Below are 24929 nucleotides of genomic sequence, written 5' to 3' on the forward strand. Positions count from 1 at the left end.
TGTCGGTTTAGTAGCTTAGAGTGTTACAACAGCTTGAAAATAATTGATCATGTTGCCGATCTGGGTTCCAATCCCACCATTTGAAATACTTTCCCCCATGGCTCCACTCTTAATATTTTCTGTAATACTACTTATGATAATAAATAAAAGTGATTCCTCGCAGTGATTTGGTCACAGTGAAGGTCGAAGAGTTGAGAAAAGGGTTTGATCTGGATAGAATTAACCATGGTTTTACTGTAGTAATATTGTAGTAACCATGTTTTTTGGTGGAAACTAAGTGCAAATAGCCTCTGCCTTCATTTATTCTTCATTTATGCATTTAAAAATGCATTTAGTAAAAAAATAAATGCGTTAAACATATTCAATTAATCACATCTGTTAAGGAATTCATTTTGACAACTAAATTTTAAACATATTTTCAAAAGTACTATTCTTTTCTTTAGGGCAGAAACTTTTTTAATGGGGAAAAATTACTGAATGCAGCTTTAATCCATACACTATGGTGTGTATAAAGTGTTTGGTAAATTAGAACCTCAGTTTATCATTCATTTGAATATTTATTTGAGCAATAATACTCAACAAGAAAGGTTACAACCTCAAAGCAAACAGAACAGCTTCATCTTTCTCTCTTTTAATATTCAATAGCCACCCAGGGTGCTGAGTGTGTTTGGACATAATATATTCAATACTGTTTGTTTTAAAATGCTTCCCCAATAAATTCCCTGGCTGCAAAAGTATGTTTGCATCAAAATGTGTTTCCTGCCATCTTAAAGTTTTTCTTTTCAAATCAAAATGTTCCTGCTTAAACGTAGTCTGGCCACCCCTAAGATCCACCTCAGATTCTTGATGGTGGCGATGAGTTCAGGCACAAATCAGGCCTGAGAATCAATAGAATTTGCTAGTAAATCTTCTCAGGTAAATCACCAGCAACCCCTAGATATATCGCTCATCACAGTAAGAGTGTGTCTACAACTGATGAAGAAGACTTAGGATTTTGCCCTTTTCAGGGGCAAAAAAATCATAGTTAAGTCACAGATTTTCAGCTGGCATTGTGGCATTTTGTCTTGTCAGATATCTCCTCAGGTGACATGGCATCATCTTTCCATTACCACCGGAGCTATCTTGGCTTGTTGATGTGCTACACTTTGCAAATTACACGTGTCATCATGGCAGGTAGTTTTTCAGCCATCCGTGATTTCCTATCCTCAAGAGGCCATTATATAGCTCAGCATTAGGTTTGTAAACATGCAATTGAGCACAAGTTACAAAGTGACACAGTTTCTCAGTTTGAATTAGAGTTGTTTTCCCCCAGAATGTCCTTCATGGATAATAGATTCAGTATGAAAGGAAAAAAGTGTCAGGATTGGTTTTGTCATTACACTGCAAAAGTACTGGATTTGTTGCCCATGTGATGAACACTTTTTGATATGAGTGTCCTTTAAATGTATATTTTGATGTGTGTACATTGCTGTTTTGCCATTTGGGAAAATAAAACATGCATCTTGTAATTACTTTTTGTTAGTGCAGACCCTTTCATGTTGACATGGCAGCCTTACAGTCATTATTTTATGTATGACCTTTGAAATATCATTACAATTAAACAGCCTTAATTAGCCTCATCTAATTCTTTAGATTAAGAATTATAAACCAATTATACCACCCACACCACAATTTGTCTGAACTACATTTTTTGGTGATCAAAACAGATAAGATGGTTTACTAGAATTGAATTCACCTAAAGAAAGATGAACATTGCTTAGAGGCTGCCCTTTCATGGCACAGGAGATGTAATGTACTTCTCATTTATGTTTCATGTAAGCAACAACACTCTATCTCTCAATTTTATTTATTTTTTTAAAATTCCTCATGAAAAATAAAAATAGACAAAAACAAGTCAATTGCTGACATAATGAAAGAGAATAGAGTCTTTGGATAATTTTATGGGAATTGTTTGAGAGTTTGTTTTGTAATATCTGACTTTTAATTGCAGATTTTGATATTTTGGCAGATCTGAGCATATAGTTGATGAGATCTTTTCTGAAACTCCAGAGGAGACATTAGTGAGATATTTCGGGTATTTATAAGAAGAAGGTTATTTAAAGTTCACCAAAACTTCAGTAATATACCAAATTTTGTAATATATTATCTATGTCTAAATTCTCGGTTTTGGCCTCATCTCCTCATTTATACGTCAACATAAACACCCACTGTTATGATTTGCTAACATCGTGCAGCCCCTCAAATACAGCTATACTTGAAATTCAATCGGAAGAGAATGAACAACCCCACAATATTATAAAACTACATTTCAGGGTTTACACATAATGCACATCCAACACATTGCATCCAATTGTATTAAACCAGGGGTTTTCAAAATATTGGACACAACTTAAGGGGGTGCTAGAGCATGTCAGGGGAGGCGTGGAGAGTGGTAAAACATTTTATTAAATAATTTATATGTATGTACCTGTATATATGTATTGAGTTTACCTATTATATTATAGTTAAAACTGTATTTACAAATTTCTGAAAATAATAGAAAAAAAACAAACAAACAAAAAAAAAAAAAAATATATATATATATATATATATATATATATATATATATATAAGTTGTCTGATAGGAGATACCACTTGTCAGTGAGTTGCCATAATGTGGCCGATCCTAGGGTGCTGGAACTCTCAGAAATAAATTGCCAACACATGACAATGTTACTTAAGAGATCGTATAATACTACATTCAGATTGACCTTCCTCCAATCATTATAGGCAATGTAACTAGACCTGTGGTGAGTCTTCAGTCATCTTAAGTCGAATCTTGCCCAACTGGCAGTATTTTTAATGAATAAATTGAAATAGTATATTTTTAAAACAGAGTTAATAAAATGAAGTGTTATATAAGGCATCGGTAAAGTCCAAATTATTCCACTGAAACTCGGGTAGGAGCTTTTGGATGGATTTCACATCATGTGCTCAGGAAAACATTTGTGGTAGTGTTGTGTTTCATTCCATTCAAAGTCAAAAGTGACCTATTTTTACTTGATATCTCCAACTTCCAACAATAAAGGTGTTCTATTGCCCAATGCTTGAAAGATGGCATAAAAAGAAACAAAAGAGCTACTGTTAGCTTTGCAGGTGTTTGACTGTCAGCAAAGAAGACTCCTGGCTGCCAAATTGCAGAGGATAAACAATGCTGTATGATGCTAGTATTTGTTCTGCAAGTTTACGATTGTCATCAGAGAAGATCATTTGCTGTGTTTTACACCTCTGTCTCTACTAAACATGTTGTGTTCATTAACATGAAAAATCTAATCTTCTGGGGAGAACATTTAATTAACTTTCATTTCACCTGGAACTGGTATTTGTCTTTGAACTGGCAGTATCATTGGTGTTTTAAGTTGATTTAGTCTTTTATTGTGAAGTTATCCTGCCTTATGTTTGTAGTTGGTAGTTTCCTTTTCCCCATGTTGATTGTGTCCACGTGTGCCTCGTTCAATTAGTGCAGTTTCTGATATATTCATATTTACCTGTCTGTTTAGTCTTTTTTGAAGTCGTCTCCTCTTTTGGCTGTATCACTTGGTGAGCCCATGTTTTGTATTTGTAATTCTTTTGATTTGCTTTTTAAAAAATAAAGCTGCATTTTTAGAAATGTCTAACCTCTGCCTATGAGACCAACATTACACTCAGTCAGACATGAGCAAGAACTGCTGGAGGAAAAAGGGAGAACTTGCCATTTTGGTGAACAACAGATGGTGCAACTCAAGACACTTGGTTTGTGACCCATATGTACAGCGACTCACTGTTGGACTGTGGCCATATTACCTGCAGCAGTACTTTTTTACATGCTGTTGTTTTTGGCTGTGAATGGTCTTCCCTCTACAGAGGCAATCCATACTTGGGTCAGCAACCTCAACATAGAGCTCCTAAATAGATTTATCTCTTTCTTTCACTTTCTTTATTAATGTCTTAGCCACCTCCGCCCTCAAAAGTTGTTTATCAGTGTGGAGATTGCAGAAACAGAAGAAACCGGACTCTTTTATATGCAAAATCACATTTCTGTTGCTTTCTTTCATTCCCTTGGGCAGGTTGGACCACAGTGTGATATATTTCATCCCAAAATACAAGAGGATATTTCTGTAGCTGCCTGTCAGTGCCAGGAATGTATGGATGTGAAAAAAAGAGTGAGGAGACTTAAAGACAGACTGTAGCATGTTCTGAGGATATCACTATGGGGGCACAGATGGCCCTTCCATGCCAAAATGTACTACATCAATGTCTTTGTAGGCAGTTCTGTTCCCACAAAATTAAAACACTGCTTTCACTGACAATAAGCCATTGATGGCTGAAAAACAGAAAAAAACCCTAATTAAGAAGGACTTCAAGGATAAAAAGGATGCTGGAGCATATGTTTAGATGGAAAAACACAGAGGTGTTGACTACAAACATTTACATTTATGCATTTGGCAGACGCTTTTATCCAAAGCGACTTACATTGCACTTATTACAGGGACAACCCCCCCCCCGGAGCAACCTGGAGTTAAGTGCCTTGCTCAAGGACACAATGGTGGTGGCCATGGGGACTGAACCAGCGACCTTCTAATTAACAGTTACGTATGAGCTTTAGCCCACTACGCCACCACCACTCTCAAGGTTGGTATTCATGGGGGAACTTAGCTAGTTTTGTTGGGCTGTTCAACACCTGTCCTGTCTCATTGGTCTAAAGAATGACAATGTTATAGTAGAGTCAGACCCAGCTCTTTAGTACTACCTTTTACTTCACGAAGACCTTTAAAAACTGAGCTTTACCCCTCCATACAGTTGAGGTTCAGGTTTGTCATGAAAAGTCATGACGTTTCATCAGAAGACACGCAATAACTAGTGATTGATTTACAGTATAAATATGAATTGATGTATTAATATATATATTTGATGTTATTGACATCCAACTTGCACCCAGTTATCATATTTGGCCACTGTGTCTGAGAGCTGATCAATGATTTGATTTGAGTGAATAACAACTTCATTTTGGTCCGTTCATCACACACAGGGATTATACGGCATCAAAGACTGGGAAAATAATGCACAAAACTATTTTTATATACAAAAAAATACAAAAACAATTCACTGGTTTTATGGTGTTTTTTTGTCCTTTATCAAGCTTGGCAGCCCAGAGATTGAAGCAGAAAGTAAATGAAGATGGAATTGATATTTTTCAGCCTCAACTATATATTCAGCCTGAAACTTTATGACATTCTAAATAAGTCAGTTACAGTTACAATTACAGTTTGAACTTAAATATAGGTTTGCTATTGTATTTTAAGATCAATTGTTTGGGTAAATTTGAAAATTGTGACTCTTAAGCTGTGGTTAGTCATGAAGGGTCAATTGGATCCTGTAACAACTGGTAACATCAGCATTTTTGCTGCATTTGCATTTTCACTTGCTTGAACCAGCATGGAAACTAATGCTGGTCTAATATGTTCTTTAGAATCGTGTGTTGAAGGTAGTTCTAACCTTCAAAATGACAGATTTAGTCTAACAGCCTGTGCCACCTGCAAAAGTTCTCTGCTGTCTCTTCCACTCTTGGTTTGCAAGGTATCAGAGAAAGCCCATGATCATTCAGGATATAAAATGGAAATGAGATTTATTAATACCCGAGGGTCCAAATAAAGATCAACTAGACTGGAAAGACAACACAACTGAAGAAGGTTTCAAAGGATTTTTGACTCAGTGGTCTATTGGGGTACTTTATGCAAGATGCTGAGCTACATATAGTAGATGGGGTTGAATATACTGAAGTCTTTGATGACTTTATCTATTTGTGTCGTTCACATTGGGGTTATTTTAAGGGTGATTGTGACTAATTGCAGTCATAGAGACACTAGCATAAATGTGATTGAATATCTCCATGTTGTAGGTTGGCAGGTGACCCATTTTCCTAGATTATTTAATTGGGTCTTTTAGACTGATTACAGCCAATGACTCTTTAAGGGACAGTTGGCCTAAAAAGCTTAGAGAATTCAGATAAACTGGAGCTAAAACTCATTTATTGTCAATCATAGCTCAGGAAGTGATTTGACTTGCTCCTGTTTTTCTACCTTTTGTTTGTGACTGAAGAAAAAAAAAAAAAACATCCATCTGACTTAAGCTTGACTGAACTCTGAAAATTGCACTGGAAGGAAAGAAATCTGCAGATCTTCCCCACAAAAGCTATTGATGGACAATTTATCTTCACTTGTTTGCTGCAAACTAGCAGATGCTTTTGGAAATGAAAAACAGAAGAGAGTTGAGGAAATTTTACTCCGCTAAACACCACTTTGTCACATAAATTCCACAATGTTTACCTGGTTAGGTTTCCTTGTGTGTGGCAGATGCACAGATGTTAAAATGATAACAAGGGAATGAAGAAAAATGCTCCAAAGTGATTTTTTTGCTCAATATTAATGCTGTCTGGACTAATCCTTCCACTTTGTTAACAAGCCACTCCTAAGAGTTTGCAAAGAGTCTCATGTATGCATAATGATTGCTCATTGATCATTGAATCTTTCCTGAAGTCATCTAGAATGTGTTTGCTTTATACAAACTGCTACTTGCTGCCTCTAAGAGTAATGGCAACGGATCAAAACAGATCACTTTCCCTGCATGTCAATTCGGCAACATTGTGCTTGCTATTCTAGAGGTATTAAGTAAAATGTTAGATACTGTAAGACACATCTGTTCACAAAATGCCACCTCCAGCCGCCTTTATCCCTCTTGTGGGCTTGATTAGCCTGATTAGGGGCGGGGCGCCGACCAGCCCTCCTCCTTGCCACAATTATATGAGACAATATAATAAGGATACACCTTATGCTTATATATCTTTTAGGGACCACAACATATTAGGGAGGCTAAGTGCAGGGAAGGGTGCTCCAATATTTCACAGTTATTTTCAGCAGAAAACCAAAATCTCACAGAGAAGGTCACTAGAGCTGAGGTGTACTTTACATCTTTTATCGTTGAGAATAACCTGCCATTCAAGGTGTGTAAGCACACAGGCAAGCTAATCAGGACAATTTTTCCAGATTCAGAAATGGCAAAAAACTGCCTGCTCATCAACCAAGACAGCAGCTATTGTGAACATGGCACTGGAACCTGAATGGTCAGATCTGTACAAGTTCATCCGGACAGAGAAAAGGCCATACAGTATTTTGGTTGACGAAAGCAACAATATCATGAGTGAGAAGTTATGTGCCATTTTAGCCAAATACTATAATGAAACACAGGATTAGGTAACAGTTGGATTTGTAGACATGCCAGTGTGCAGTTATACCAAAGCTGAAAACATATTCAACTGCATTGCATCATCCATGCATGACAAAGGCTTTCAATGGTCTAATTGTGTAGGATTTAGCAGAGACAACTGCAATGTGATGACTGGCAAAAGCCACTCTGTTTTATGATATTTACAGCGTTGGCTGTCCAAGTCACCTGGTCAACGTTTGTGCCAAAACGTCTTGGTTACGGATGTAACCTCCGTTCCCTGATGGAGGAAATGAGACGTTGTGTCAGAGAAGCGACACTAGGGGTCTCTCTTGAGCGCCGAATATGCCTCTGATCTATGAAAAAAGGCCAACAAGAAGTTGGGAGATAGTATTTGCATACCCCACCCCCGGACATACGGGTATAAAGGCGAGGAAATACTATGAGTCCATTCAGGATTTTTCTGAGGAGCCGGAAATGGTCTGGACACTACAGTGTCTCGGCTCAGCGACGTGGCCGGGAGGACACAACGTCTCATTCCCTCCATCAGGGAATGGAGGTTACATCCATAACCTAGACGTTCCCCGTCTGTCGCTCTCTCAACGTTGTGTCGGAGAAGCAACACTAGGGGTCCAATTTAAATGATGCCATGCGCTGAGCCGTGTACGTGTTCTGCTGACACAGGAGCGGGCAGGTCATTTACATTAAAAGGTGACCAGCTGTGTCAGACTGCACGTACCCTTCCCCAATGCACCAAAAAAGTCGTTGGAATCCTTCTGGTTACCCTAGACAGGGGAACAAGGTGACGCTTGCCAACCTGGGAATGGGCAGAGCCTGGCTGTGCCTCTTTTCTCTCTATGATTCTCATAGATTAATAAACGGCCAGGGTCCTTACATGCATCAAGGGAAGGGGGTCTTACCCAGTTTCCTATTCTTTCAGGGGGAAAAGACCCTGCGGAGACCAAACCTGCCCGGCAGGGGAGGTAAGAGTGGTGAATACATCACATGGGTTTTTAGGCGACATGTGGAAAGTGGCGCAGTTGTAGATCCAGCCTCAAGGAGGGGGGGAGTTGCTACAAGACAGCGACCGGAGGGCAGCTGGGACTGCCTAAGGGAGACGCAGGTCCGCTTTTGTAAAGGGACCGTACCACGGATAATACACACAGGGGGAGTCTACGTAGGAGTCCTGCCCTGTGGAGCACCTATTCCAGTACAGGGTAGATTAAGTATCCACAGTGGATTGGGTCGGCTAGTTCCTCCACTGAACTGCGGACCCACAAGAGCTAGGGAGGAATCATCCAGGGATCCGAATATGCGGAATCTCCTGGGGGAGAAAGCGCACAGTTTTACCTCAACAGAGGGAAAGGGCGCTAGGTGCAAGCGATCCACCTGGCCAGTCCGTCAGCGTGTTACCGAGTTCTACCGGCTCGGACCTGTGAAAACACAGGACGATACTGACTCAACCCTGAGATTGAAAAAGTCTCGCAAGGGTATTAGGTGTTGCCCAACCCGCTGCTCTACATATGTCTGCTAGGGAGGTGCCCCTGGCCAGTGCCCAAGAGGACGCAACACTCCTTGTTGAATGTGCTCGGACCCGCAAAAAAAAGGGGGGGCATTGCCTGTGTGTGATAGGCCAATGAAATGGCATCCACGACCCAGTGGGAAAGCCTCTATTTGGAGACAGCGTTCGCTTTCCGCTGTCCATCAAAGCAGACAAAGAGCTGCTCAGAATGTCTAGAGCTCTGCGTGTGGTCCAAGTAGGTACGCAAAGCACTTACCGGACACAGCAACGAAGGGGCTGGGTCTGCCTCCTCCCGGGGCCGTGCTTGCAGGTTCAGTACCTGGTCTCTGACGGATGTGGTAGGAACCTTGGGCACATAGCCCTGTCACGGTCTTAGGATCACGTGTTTCTGCCGGACCAAACTCCAGGCAAGTGTCGCTAACAGAGAACGCTTGCAGGTCCCCGAACCTCTTGATGGAGGTGAGCGTGATCAGCAGGGCAGTCTTTTAGAGAGAGGGCCCTGAGTCCAACTGATTCTAGCAGCTCGAAGGGGGGGCTTGGCTGGGAGGGAATTAACCTCCGGGCACCTCTTAGGAACCTGATGATTAAGTCGTGCTTGCCCAAAGACTTGCCATCTACTGCGTCATGGTGGGCCGCGATGGCAGCAACATACACCTTTAGGTGGAAGGGGACAGCCTCCCCTCCAGCCTCTCTTGCAGAAATAAGAGTACTGACCTAACTGCGCACCTCTGCGGGTCTTCGGCCTGGGAAGAACACCAATTTGTGAACAAGCGCCACTTCCGGGCATAAAGATGCCTGGTAGAAGGGGCTCTGGCTTGGTTGATCGTGTCTATGACGGTAGGTGGTAGACCAGCTAGATCTTCCACATCCCGTCCAGGGCCAGACTTGGAGGTTCCAAAGGTCTGGGTGTGGATGCCAGAGCGTGCCCTGTCCCTGAGAAAGAAGGTCTTTCCTCAGGGGAATTCGCCAGGGAGGGGCTGTCGTGAGGAGTACGGAGGTCTGAGAACAAATGGGCAAATAGGGAGCCACTAGTGTGACTTGTTCCTTGAACTCCCTGACCTTGCACAAAACCTGTGCAAGAAGGCTCACTGGGTGAAAATGCATACTTGCGCAGCCCCACAGGCCAGCTGTGTGCCAGTGCGTCTGCCCTGAGGGGAGCCTCTGTTCGGGCATACCAGAGCGGGCAGTGGGAGGTCTCTCGGGAGGTAACCAGGTCTACCTGGGCCTTGCCGAACCATTCCCAAATCAGCTGGACCGCAATCACATTGAGGTTGCTGGGGATGTGAGTGGCACGCAGCGACATGAGGAGACGACGGGCGAGTCGTGACATGTGGTGGGAGCGTACGCCGCCTTGGCGATTTATGTACTCTACTGCGGTGGTGCTGTCTGACCTGATTAGGACGTTTGTCTCAAACTAACGGGAGAAACTTCTGTAGGGCAAAGAAAACAGTCAAAAACTCTAAGCAATTGATGTGCCAGCGCAGCGGGGCCCCTTTCCAACATCCCGTGGCTGCATGCCCGTTGCACATGGCGCCCGGATCCAATTTGGAGGTGTCGGTCGTGACCTGGACGCATTGGAACACCTGCTGCAAGGGGACTCCTGTCCGCAGAAAGCAGAGGTCTGTCCAGGGTTTTGAAGTTTGGTGGCAGGCGGGGATGATCACATCGCGGTGCGTGCCGCGGTGCCAAGCTTGTCTCATGACTCAAGTCTGGGGCCAGTGCTGAAGCGGTCTCATATTTATCAACCCCAGTGGCGTGACTGGCGCGGAGGATGTCATATGCCCCAGGAGCTTGGAAAGGTTTTAAATGGCCTCCGTCTGCTTCTTCACCGCTGAGGACTGCTGGGCGGAGTCGTCAACGGTGCCGCTGAATGGACGGAGCTGGGAGACGGGGGCGTTCGAGAAGACGCCCGTATTTCGACCAGGTCCACAGGGGTGGCCATCACCCGTTCGAGTGCCGGCGCTTCTGACCTTCGTGGCCCGGGGGGCGCGATCGGTCATTGAGCGCAGTTCATGCAGCACATCAAGAACAGGACTACCCAAGTGCAAGTTTGAAGTGCCTTGGCCTTACGTTGGTTGCAGGAGGGGCTGTGGTATGCAGTGCAGAAGTGGTCTGGGACCGCTCCACCGTCGTTGGTAGTGAGAGCGGAGGAGCGAGGAAGCCGGTTTGCCCTTTTACGGCTTACTCAACTCGTCATGCACGTCCGGGAAGAAAGTGAATGTGAGCGCCGCACATGCCCGTGGAACCAATCAAGTAGCCGTAAGGGGGGCGGGATTTTCGCGGTACCCGGGAAAGCATAGTGGACCTCTGTGCATCAGGCTCAGACTGGGCGCACAGACCCGAAGGTGGTGGCCTAGACAAGTCATCAGCATCAGACGTCAGCATCATTGGATGTCGTCATCCAATTCCGGGAGCTCAAAGGACCGGCAGGCCAGCCGTGAAGCGGGCCGCACTCATCGCAGCTCGGACGGAAGCAAGCAAGCGTGCCGGGGAGGCGGGTGGTTCGAGGGGATTTACCCGGCGAACGCAGACCGTCATTATCCCCAAATCGCCTCCATCGCCCGCGGCGCCTGCCTCAATCCCGTAGGAAGGAGGCGAGACGCGGTGGGTGGCTGAAGTGGCTCTCTCTCATGACAAAAGAAAGCCGGGACCGCAATGCTGTCATGGCTATGTTCTCGCACTGAGAACATAGACCATTCATAAAATGCTGCCTGCGTGTATTCGTAGCCCAGGCACGCAAGGCAGCTTTTATGACCGACAGAGGTGGGGAGAAATCAACCGCATCCAGAAACTAGACAGAGGCGGAAACACGTCTTTAAAAAGACGCATCCTGAAAAGGATGTTCAACGCCAGCTGTGTATTTGCTCTTTTAGAGAAAATAACTCTTTTAACTGCACTGTCGAAGCGCCCAGGGGCAAACTGCACTGCCGTGCAGAGAAGGAGAAAGCCACTGTAATGTGCCGTAGATCCAACAGCAGGCAGCGTCAGTGGAACAGGAATGGGTCTGTAACTCGCAGCTGACTGCATACACGACCATCGGGTCCGAAGAAAATTTCTGAATGAATTCATAGTATTTCCTCACCTTTATACCTGTATGTCCGGGTGCGTGGTATGCAAATACTATCTGCCAACTTCTCATTGGCCTTTTTTCATAGATCAGAGGCATATTCGGCACTCAAGAGAGACCCCTAGTGTCACTTCTCTGACACAACGTCGAGAGAGTGACAGACGGGGAACTGCTGCTAAGGAGCTCTCAATGTCACCTGAAGAACTGCTCCTTGACATCTAAACAGTTTCAAGAGTTCTGCAATTTTGCCCAGTAGAGAGTACAAAAGCATTGTTCTACACACTGGCTTTCTTTAGGAAAACTGCCAACAAAATACCAAAATACCAAAAAACGAGTGTATATATATATATATATATATATATATATATATATATATATATATATATATATATATATATATATAGCAATCTGAATCAATCAATGAATGAAGATAGTGTTGCAGGGTGGTGGAGATCCCTCCTTGAAATTTGTTTTTGCAGAGTGGGATGTCTGAAACTGCATTTTTGTCACATGCAAAATAGCTCACATGCAAGATAATCATCATATTCATGCTATAAATATATGTAGAAAAATTTGATTTTATTTCAAATTAAAAGTTTGATATGTTTACTATTCACTCATTTTCTCTGCATGGCGCAGCGCTATACAGCGGGTAATTTTGCTCATCATCTACATGCAACTGTGTGGCAGGCGAAAATGTAACTGGCAAACAGTTACATTTTCATTTCACTAGACCAGAGGACATTTCTCCAAAAAGTAAGATCTTTGTCTCCTTCTGCACTTGCAAACTGTAAATTGGCTTTTTTTTTTATGGCAGTTTTGGAGCAGTGGCTTCTTCCTTGCTGAGTAGATTGGATGTCGTCATCCAATCTACTCAGTGGATAGCCTTTCAGGTTATGTAAATATAGGACTTGTTTTACTGTGGATATAGATACTTGTCTACCCGTTTCCTCTATCATCTTCACAAGGTCCTTTGCTGTTGTTCTGGGATTGATTTGCACTATTCGAATCAAACAACTGTCATCTCTAGGAGACAAAATGTGTCATCTTCCTGAGCGGTATGATGGCTGTGTGGTCACATGGTGTTTATACTTGCATACTATTGTTTGTACAGATGAATGTTGTATCTTCAGGCATTTAGAAATTGCTCCCAAGGATGAACCAGACTTGTGGAGGTCCACATTTTCTTTGTATTCTTGGCTGATTTATTTTGATTTTCCCATGATGTCAAGCAAAGAGGCAAGGAGTTTGAAGGTAGGCCTTAAAATACATCCACAGGTACACCTCTAATTCAGTACCTCTCCTATCAGAAGCTAATTGGCTAATTGTCTAAAGGCTTGGCATAATTTTCTGGAATTTTCCAAGCTGCTTAAAGGCACAGTTAACTTAGGATATCTACTTTATGCATGACATGATTCATTCTTCCAAAAATTGTTTACAGATGGATTGTTTCACTTTTAATTGACTGTATCATAATTCCAGTTGGTAAGAAATTAACATAGACCTTTGAGTCTTAACTTCTTACCCACTGGAATTGTGATACAGTCAATTAAAAGTGAAACAATCCGTCTGTAAACATATGTTCGAAAAATGACTCATGCACGAAGTAGATGTCCTTAACGACTTGCCAAAACAGATATGAAATCTGTGGAGTGGTTCAAAAATGAGTTTTAATGTCTTCAACCTAAGTGTATGTAAACTTATTACTTCAACTGTATTTCTTTGGAGAGTAACCATGCAATATGCTCCACACTGGAGTTCTGATCATGGGTTATTCTGCAATAAAAATATGTTACATATCAAACAAACTTAGGCAAATTAAACATTAAAATTACATTCGTTACGCACAAACATTATTGTCGCATCCAGTATAGATGGCACTGCTCCATCTCTTAACAAGTTTCTTTGCAAAGCCTGAATCATGATTCTCAAATAAATCCATAGAGAAAATGTGCCAAAACATTTGTTATGGTCTCACATTGATGCTTCATTTAAATAGTTTCTAACATTGGGATGCTTCAGATGGTTATGCAGGGCTGCAGTTTCTCCACAACCAGAAGCACAATAATGTCTGGGCCAGGGTTTCCCAACCTTTTTTCTGCCACAGCACACTTTTTTCGACAAAAAACATTCTACGGAACACCACTACCCCACATAGGCTAACCATCATCAATCTTTTTCCTTTTCAAGAACTTATCCATGTTTTCTGTCCATCATAGTAGTGTTTACTTGTAATGTTTGAAATTTGGCTATGCAAAAAAAAAAAAGAAGTCACATACTGTGCTTGCGTTAGACTTTCTTTTCATCCGTTTTTACACGGACAGAGTCGTAAAAATTCCATTATTATACATTCCGTCATATTACCCGTCATTTTAATTTTCATATTTGAATGATAAGACATTTAATAGCTTTCATTTTCATTCACATTTTAGTTTTTAATCAAAAACTTATAGGACGAGCATATAGCAGATTATGCATTTATTTATTTATGAAGAGAACAGATGAACAACAGAGACACCACACTAAGCAGATTCACCCCCCCCCCCGCAGTGACAGTGGAGGCCACTAAAACACAACATATGAACAACGCAATATTACAAAAACAAATACGATGAAAATATGAACAAAAAATTAACTGAACAGAACTCAATCGACAACTCAAACCTTCCTCCTGGTCCGCTTTGACTTAAACTGTGTGCTCGCCTGTGTGTAATCAAACGCATCAAGGGAGAATTATACTGAGGCAATTGTCATTAGATTTGGACTCTTTGCCTTGGACAGATGACTTCTCGTGGCAGTTTTAATTTGGTTCTGGAGGCTGAACCCTGCGGCAAGTGCCGCATTGCCCTCCACATGACAAGAGTTGCAGAAAACATCAGAGAGGGGCGATTTGATGAGTTTGCCACATAAAAAAGCGGGAGCTGTGCACAATAAACATTGAAAACCTGTATTTGGAAGAAAGCTAGCAGTTGCTTTGATAGCAGAAAGTGATAAAAGGACTCGTTAATGTTTAGGTCAAAGCGTTTTCATGGTGAATTTAAATTTGTTCAATTACTGGGGTCTCTGATATTTATAAACGATAAGGTAATATTTAATTAAAATAAATTATGAGACATTCAATGTCTCTTCACAAATTTGGACAGTTTTTAAATATTTCTTGTTGCTTATTACTCCTTCAAACTCCTTAGACTTCAATGTATTCTGCAGCGCTGACGCGAGTCATGTGAAAGACCCTTAATGCATATAAATATCACTCACTTTTGTACATTAATCAATGTTCTTCACAATCTCAAAAGTGACCGATTATGGATTCAAAATGGCTAATTTCTGCGAAAGGTGAGTAGTTTGGATCCCTGAAATTATAATAATTTTTTTTCATGTATTTATTTATTTTGTGGAATTTGATAATTTTCCATGGCACACCTGACAATCTTTCACAGTGGTTGGGAAACACTGGTCTGGGCACATTACTCTGCATCTTTTTGTTGGTTAAATCATCAAACTATATGATGCGTTCTCAGAGTGGGAGATGGCGCTAGGAAGTTTAATCGAGCTTGAAATCGTGTATGATCACTAAGGAGACTGTTGTCAAGATGTACAGTGAAAAGGAGTTACATTTTGGTCTGTTCTCACACAAAACCGATTGAATCACTTCAGAAGACATTGATTTAATCACTGGAGTTTGATTGATTATGTTTATGCTGGCTTTATCTGCTTTTTGGAGCTTCAAAGGCCTAGCCAGCATTCACTTTTATTGAATGGACCTACAGAGCTGAAATATACAAACATCTTTGTGTTCTTCAGAAGAAAGTCATACACATCTTAGATGGCATGAGGGTGAGTAAATGATGAGAGAATTTTTATTTTTAGGTGAAATAAAATATTCTTACCATTTCTTTATTAAAGTCCATTTAATTATATTCTTCCTATAAGTGACGTTGTTATTCTATACAATTTTAGGCATGATATATGATATGATAAAATATTATTTAAAGTACCAAATGTTGTGGTTTTTACACTATTCGTGTGAGTAAGCACTTATGCAGAGCCTCAATTTGGTTACGTAATACATCTTCTTATGACTTTTTTGAAACCTTAATGTCATTTGTTTATTTTATATCCAGTATTATCACATCTTTTGCAGATTGACAGTATACAGTATATATATTCTCAGAAAAACATGAGCTTTTTTTCCCAACTTGGGAACTGAATGGCGAATGTTCTAAGCTAATCTGCTGAATTAAAAACAGCGAATCGTAACTGACAGCTCAATCAGTATCTGTCAGCAGATTATAATTTCAGTTATGGTTCGGATAACATTTCTGCCATTTTAAACAAGATTTTGAGGATTATTGATACAATCTGTCATGAAGCCGACAATCTTTTGCCTCATACTTAAATCACTGCTATTAATTGAATAAGGCCAACTTTTGAAGATGAGCAACATACTATGTATTAGAGAACATTTAAGGAAGTTTAAGGCAAATTTCTCTGTACTCTTAAATGAGTACTGTGTGTTAAAGCAGACATGCCTAAGTTGCAGTAAGCGTTGCTTTAACTGCATTAGTCTGAATGCAAACACTTTTAGCAGACTGTTAGAGAAATTAAGTAGAACTGTTGCCATACAGTGAGGAGGAAGACTACATTCCATAATCTGTCTCTTGGGAGCACTTTCTTTCCATACTGCGTCAAAATGCTTTTACCCATACTTTAAGAACAAATGGGGGTCACATAAGCTCACAAACTCAGCTCATTTAATTTGTCTGAAAAATAAGCTATTAGTCTCAAGAGCGTCTAAAGGACACAGTAGGGATTTTTCAAGAATGCACTGAAAAGAGGCTTGTATACGGTTGCTACTGAGAGCTTTGTGAATAAAAAAGGAAATTGCATTTACATGTAGCACATGGCTGTGCCTGTATTTACATTTAAACCAGCTGGTTTCAATGTTGAGACTCAAAGGTCTTTGGGCGTGTCGGTGATTGAGAGCCCACCACTTCTCTTCACTCAGTGCTTGCATACATACACTAAATCATAAAAGAATACTATTTCACCATCTAATCTGTAAAGCAAACAGGGCCACTGTAATGCTAAATTCACATTTGGCAAAAGAGCAGAGTTATACATGCATTCATGTGTTTTTACCAGATAGCAACTGATATGTGTGATCTGTGTTTACCACCAGCACTACCACAAGAGAGAAAATACTGTATATGTATAATACATTAATGAGGGGAAAACTTACTCCACTCCACCAATGGATTCAAAAAAGAAAGCAAATGCTTGAAGGTCATTGTGGAAGCAGGGAGACAATGCCTAAATGGTATGGAAATGCAATGCAGGTTTTACTCACACATCACATTTGTCCATTTGGAAAAGCAGTGAGCACTTTCCATTAACATTACATATTCCACATTTACTGTTGAATGATTGTATTTGCTTTGATTTTGGCTCCTGGATTGTGAATCATGGGTATTCAAATTCCAGGGTGGACCGTGAAGGTTGTTGGGTGGGTGTGTCTACCATGGGTATGCAGCGACCTCTTTCATTTATCCCTGAAGATACATAACCTGAAATGGCACTTGTGTCCTTGTTTGCCTTTAGTTTTAAGGCACAAACATTTTTCTTCTGTATGGACCACACTTTGCACCCTGAGTCATCATGCAGATATTCTTTAAGGGGGCACCAGTGGCATTCTTTGTAGATTGCTGACTATAATGTATGTTGGTCTATTGATAGTTTTAGATTAATGATAAAGAGTGTCTGGGTTCAAATTCCAAACTAATACACAATTCAAATATGATCTGAAGCAGGTGTGACTAGATTAGACTTCTAAAATATAGACCACAGTTTTTCATAGGCTAATAAGCTAGCAGTGTATTTGATTAATTATAAAAGATATGCATATTGTATTTTTTGTGAAGTTGCATTCAAAATCCACTTGGCTAAAACATCTGAGGGGGCGTGTTTGAATGTGCATGTGACAGGGCGGAGGGCGGGGCCGGGTTGTGATTATACACACCAGGTCCCTTATAAGGCTAATTAAGCATCCAAAAGGGATAAAGTCAGACTGCGGAGGATTGTGCGAGAGAGAGATAGTTTACAGTCAGCTCACCTTCGTGTGTGTTTGTGTCTTTTGTTTCAGTTTTACATTAAACTATTATTTATATTGTCAAGCCGGTTCTCGCCTCCTCCTTTCCCTTATGTTCCCTTTACTGTTGACAATTTTCTTGTAGCTAAGAAGGATTTAACAAATGGCAGAGTCACTTTATTTAAATGACAGCTTCACAGTTGATTTATTTAATGATAAATCAAAAATAAAAATTTCAATCTGTGACCTGCAAATGATTAGGCCGGAGGAGCCAGATATGAGATCTTCTTGTGGTTGGGATGTTTATTTTAAGGTCTCATAGATTAAAAAACTTTAACTCAAACAGTCATGCCTTTACATGTATCAGGTATGACTGAGACAGACAAGGTAGTAGTACAAATCTTTTGTAGAACATGGAGGATTTTAATGATTACAAATGATTTAGTGATGTAGTGGAGACAACAGTGATCTCCCTATATTAACTTTTACGAATTTTATGGGTCAGGCTCTGCTCATGTCAGGCTGAGGATGAGCGAGCATTGACACAAAGCATAGTGCCATTTACTGAATCCACTGCAACAAAGCCCTCCATGGAACATCTGAAGATAAACGTGCCAAGCTAACACAAGATGACAAGGTGACATTTTCAATTAATTGTGGCCTAATCTTTGCTAGTAAGGCCATGTGTGATGACTGATCCTGGTAGTTTGATAGATGTAGCTTGCAAAATGTCATCAGCAATAAAAAAATAACCCAATGGTGTCCACAAAAGAAAAGGATGTTCTACCTTGTTCGTGTCCAGTGTTTTTACCCTTGTTTATTTAGGGAAAACGTAAACAAAGTATAGAAGTATTTATTTCACATCTCTCTGGAAAGCTAGATTCTGATTAGTCAATCGCACAATCCAGCTGTCAATGAATGATGTGACGTTTGGCAGAGAGAGGCAGACGAGGGGTGAGGATCTACGTGCAATTCTTTTTAATGAGATGAGCAAAAAGGGTGAACAGGATAACTAAAATAAAATAACACCAGGAACAAACAAAACAACCACGAGGGGAAAACACAACATAAACATGAAAAACCATCAAAGGAGAGTACGGGCAGAATTTAAACATACAGACTATCATGACATGCACAAACATCAACGATCGACAAGGGAATGGAGAACAAACAGGGTTTATATACACTGGAGACATGATGATGACAAACGACAATCAGGTGAGCACAATGACACAGGGCTGGCAGTGATGAGGGCCGGGGATCATGGGAAGTGTAGTTTTAGACAAAGACAAGTGAAACCCAGGGCAGACAACAAGGGAATCGTGACATAACCCCCCCTCAAAGGAGCGGCTTCCAGACGCTCCTCAAAAACAAAAAAGGGAATACCCAAAAAATAATAATAATAAAAAAAATCGTCCAAGGAGTGAGGGGGAGGGGGGCAGGCAGGCCAAAGAGGGGACAAGGGGCAAACAGACAGACCAAGGGAGCACAAGGGGCAAACAGACAGACCAAGGGAGCACAAGTGGTAGACAGGCAGTCCAAGGGGGCACAGAGGGCAGACAGGCGGTCCAAGGGGGCACAGAGGGCAGACAGGTGGTCCAAGGGGGCACAGAGGGCAAGAAGGCGGTCCAAGGGGGCACAGAGAGCAGACACGCAGTCCAAGGAGGCACAGAGAGCAGACAGGCAGTCCAAGGTGGCCATAAGAGGACTGGATCAGGTGGCCTGGGAGCTGGCCACAGAGCAAAGACAGGTTCAGGAGGCCTGGCAGGCGGCCTCAGGACCACAGCCATGGGGAACTCCGAGGGTGGAGCCGAGGTAGGCAGAGCTGAGGGAGGCGGAGTCGAGGAAGGGTCGGGTGGTTCTGGAGGCGGGGACCTGGAAGGTTCTGGAGGCGGAGTCGTAGGAGGCTCGAGAGGAGGAGCCCTGGAAGGCTCGAGAGGAGGAGCCCTGGAAGGCTCGAGAGACTTGAGAGGCGGAGCCCTGGAAGGCTCGGGAGGAGGAGCCCTGGAAGACTCGAGAGGCTCGAGAGGCGGAGCCCTGGGAGGCTCGGGAGGAGGAGCCCTGGGAGGCTCGGGAGGAGGAGCCCTGGGAGGCTTGAGAGGCGGAGCCCTGGAAGGCTTGGGAGGAGGAGCTCTGGAAGACTCGAGAGGCGGAGCCCTGGGAGGCGGAGCCTTGGGAGGCTCGAGATGCGCTGGCTCTGGGACGGTGGAGGCCACTGGCGCTGGCTCTGGGACGGTCGAGGCCACTGGCGCTGGCTCTGGGACGGTCGAGGCCACTGGCGCTGGCTCTGGGACGGTCGAGGCCACTGGCGCTGGCTCTGGGACGGTCGAGGCCACTGGCGCTGGCTCACTGACGTTCGAGGCTACAGGCGCTGGCTCACTGACGTTCGAGGCTACAGGCGCTGGCTCAGTGACGATCGAGGCTACAGGCACTGGCTCACTGACGTTCGAGGCTACAGGCACTGGCTCACTGACGTTCGAGGCTACAGGCACTGGCTCACCGATGTTCGGGGCTGCAGGCATTGGCTGGTTGGCCGTGGTAGGCGGAGGCCTTTCTTCTCCTCCTCCTCCGGGCGGACGAAGTTGGCAGCGCTGGCTCGTTGCTCAAGGCAGGCATGGGGGTTGGCTTGCTGGCAGGTGGAGCAGGCGAAACAGGACGAGCCATGGACGACTGGAGGGTCACCACTGTGGGAGGAGAGGCAGGATCCTCCTCCACTACACCCACAGTGAATGGCGAGCCACATGCCAGCAGCGTCTCCTCCACAAAATCGTGGAGCGTCCAGCCGCGCGTCATCGGTGGCAACCGCTCCTTGAGTGAACCGGCCAGGCCGGCCCGGAAGAACACCACCAGGGAGGAGTCAGGGAAGTTGGTGGCACTCGCCAGGTCCAGGAAGTCTCTAATATGATCCTCCACAGGGCGGCTTCCTTGCCTCAAATCCAAGAGGCGGCAGCTTGCCTGAAGAACCGCTAGATCCAGTGCAGGTCGATCGTTCTGTAACGTTTGGCAGAGAGAGGCAGACGAGGAGTGAGGATCTACGTGCAGTTCTTTTTAATGAGATGAGCAAAAAGGGTGAACAGGATAACTAAAATAAAATAACACCAGGAACAAACAAAACAACCATGAGGGGAAACCACAACATAAACATGAAAAACCATCAAAGGAGAGTACGGGCAGGATTTAAACATACAGACTATCATGACATGCACAAACATCAACGATCAACAAGGGAATGGAGAACAAACAGGGTTTATATACACTGGAGACATGATGATGACAAACGACAATCAGGTGAGCACAATGACACAGGGCTGGCAGTGATGAGGGCCGGGGATCATGGGAAGTGTAGTTTTAGACTAAGACAAGTGAAACCCAGGGCAGACAACAAGGGAATCATGACAAATGAAGTGGCATTTCTCTGGTCATCCGGGTATTTTATGTCATCTTTCTTGCTTTTTGTATCACTCTGCAATCTCTACGAGTAAGCTAATAAAATAATTAAAACTGAAATCAATATTTCATGTTCATGTATTTATCGATTTATTTGGTAAGAAGTCTTAACGAGCAGGGGATAATGAGCAGTCAGAATCAGACACAAACTGGAGGTGGAATTCAGCTGTTTATGGAGTCTCCTCTGTCTCTTTCTTATAAAATAATAATGTAATTTTGATTAAAATCATTATTTAATGTCCAAATAATTACTTTTTTGTTAAGTAGCTATGTGATTCAAAGTATAATCTATAGTCAGCTGGTCATCATTGTAAAATAAACCCCTTTAGGGTGATACAAAACCTATCTGGGTTTATTTTGCAATAATGACCAGATGACCATAGATTATCCTTTACATAATATATTGTTTATTTACGCAATATATTTTTTGTAGACTATCAGGCTGTGGATCAACTACATCACACGTGTGACTAAGTGAACAGTAATATTGACTTCACTGTTAACAACAGTTCTATAAACAAGTAGTTAATATTGAGTAACATACACATTAGCCACAATTATGCACACAAATACGGACTATTTTGTAAGTTTTTACCCTGCTAACGAGACAGACAGACAGACAGAGAGAGAGAGAGAGAGAGAGAGAGAGAGATAGATAGATAGATAGATAGATAGATAGATAGATAGATAGATAGATAGATAGATAGATAGATAGATAGATTGATTGATTTAAATGCCATGGCTGAATTACATCCTGTATATGAAATTAGAACAGTGCTACTGTATTTGACTGGAAATGACAGTTCTCCCTGTGGAACAGCATTGTGTGTTGACTTTCTTGTCACTTAGCGATTGGGCCTCCAGGAACATAGTCAGAGCTCTAGAACATGCACACCAGGGGACTTCAAACAGCTGGTCCCTTGGATTTACTTACTGTGCATTTGGGGCTTTTGAATCCTACCAGTGCTCTATCCCAGCCCTTTTGTAATTGCAGCAAAGCCAGATAAAAAATATTACAAGCATTTAAAAAGAGTCACATTTTCTACAATTAGTGGATCATTTCAGTTTGTTAAATCTGAAATCATTGTTAGAGAAATAATAACTGGCATATTCCTAAAGCTTTATTATTATGTTCATTTAAATGGTTATAACAAATCCCAGCAATTATGGTTTAAAAATATAACTTCAATGAGCTGTAAAATCAACATAGCATGAAGATTTACAGTTTTTCTATGCATTTGTTATGCAGTATATTGTATCTATAAATGAGTCATTTCTGAATTAAAGTGCACCACAGCTTGGCTGCTATTTGACTAGCAGTCTGTCAGTACTCAGACGAAATGCTTTGACAGGGCAGAAAGGTAGAACTTTCCCAGTGAGAAGCCTCCTGTTCCCCCAATGTGTGCTGCCTTATTCCTGATTATTGTTACCTGCCATATTCTAAACATGTCTATTTTTCTCCTGCTGTGCCATATGTTGAGAGAACACTATAGGTAAAAGAGGCTGTTTAGCTTTTCTGTACAGTGGCGGTTCTGGCTTACTTGGTGCCCTAGGCGAGATCTGACGTGGTAGCTCCCTTAACTTCCCAACCCCACTCATGACATCCCAGATGTGTATGACATTCTTTATTCTGATGAAAATAAAAAAACAATTTTTAGAAGAATATTTCAGCTCTGTAGGTCCATACAATGCAAGTAAATGTTGGTTAGAACTTTGAAGCTACAAAAATCACATAAAGGCAGCATAAAAGTAGTCCATAAGACTTCAGTGGTTAAATAAATGTCTTCAGAAGCGACATAATAGGTGTGGGTGAGCAACAGATAAATATTGAAATACTTTTTTTTACTCTATATCTCCACTTTCACTTCTTAAAGTCACATGTGATGCCTATTTAGTTTTACATTCAGATCAGAAATTGTAAGTGGAGATTTAGAGTAAAAAAGGATTATCAGTCTATTTCTCACCCACACCTTCTCATTTCTAAAGAAAAAGATTTAACCACTGGAGTCTGATGAATTACTTTTATGCTGCATTTATGTGCTTTTTGGAGCGTCAATGTTCTGTCCAACATTCACTTGCATTACAGAGCAGAAATATTCTTCTAAAAATCTTCATTTGCAGTTCGCAAAAGAAAGATGGCCATGTTTCTGGAATGGCATGAGGGTGAGTAAATTATGAGAGTATTTAAAATTTTAGGTATAACTAGACAATGAATATAGAAATTAAGTAACTATATTCAGGGTTGGGGAGTTACGGAATACATGTAATGGGATTACGTATTTATAATACAAAATATAAGTTACTGTATTCCACTACAGTTACAATTTAAATAATTGATCATTAGAATAGTTACATTAAAAAATTATTTTGATTTCTGAATAGATTGCTTTGCATTTTATTTGAATTATTTTTAAAATATAAATGATGCAATCCAAAGTGCATTTGAACAGCAGTGAAACACATTCTTATGATATGTTACATTCATACGAGAAGACAGAGAAGTACAGTCATTTCCATAAATATTGGGACTATATTGGGACACAGTTCTAATCTTTTTGGCTCTATACACCACCACAATGGATTTGAAATGAAACGAACAAGATGTGCTTTAACTGCAGACTTTCAGCTTTAATTTGAGTGTATTTACAATTCAGGTGAACGGTGTAGGAATTACAACAGTTTGTATATGTGCCTCCCACTTTTTAAGGGACCAAAAGTAATGGGACAATTGGCTGCTCAGCTGTTCCATGGCCAGGTGTGTGTTATTCCCTCATTATCCCATTTACAAGGAGCAGATAAAAGGTCCAGAGTTCATTTCAAGTGTGCTATTTGCATTTGGAATCTGTTGCTGTCAACTCTCAATATGAGATCCAAAGGGCTGTCACTATCAGTGAAGCAAGCCATCATTAGGCTGAAAAATCGAAACAAACCCATCAGAGAGATAGCAAAAACATTAGGTGTGGCCAAATCAACTGTTTGGAACATTCTTAAAAAGAAAGAACGCACCGGTGAGCTAAGCAACACCAAAACACCCGGAAGACCACGGAAAACAACTGTGGTGGATGACCGAAGAATTCTTTCCCTGGTGAAGAAAAAACCCTTCACAACAGTTGGCCAGATCAAGAACACTCTCCAGGAGGTAGGTGTATGTGTGTCAAAGTCAACAATCAAGAGAAGACTTCACCAGAGTGAATACAGAGGGTTCACCACAAGATGTAAAACATTGGTGAGCCTCAAAAACAGGAAGGCCAGATTAGAGTTTGCCAAACAACATCTAAAAAAGCCTTCACAGTTCTGGAACAACATTCTATGGACAGATGAGACAAAGATCAACTTGTACCAGAGTGATGGGAAGAGAAGAGTATGGAGAAGGAAAGGAACTGCTCATGATCCAAAGCATACCACCTCATCAGTGAAGCATGGCGGTGGTGGTGTCATGGCATGGGCATTGCTGCCAATGGAACTGGTTCTCTTGTATTTATTGATGATGTGACTGCTGACAAAAGCAGCAGGATGAATTCTGAAGTGTTTCGGGCAATATTATCAGCTCATATTCAGCCAAATGC

The sequence above is a fragment of the Xyrauchen texanus genome, chromosome 4, assembly GCF_025860055.1.
Source record: "Xyrauchen texanus isolate HMW12.3.18 chromosome 4, RBS_HiC_50CHRs, whole genome shotgun sequence".
Classification (NCBI taxonomy): domain Eukaryota; kingdom Metazoa; phylum Chordata; class Actinopteri; order Cypriniformes; family Catostomidae; genus Xyrauchen; species Xyrauchen texanus.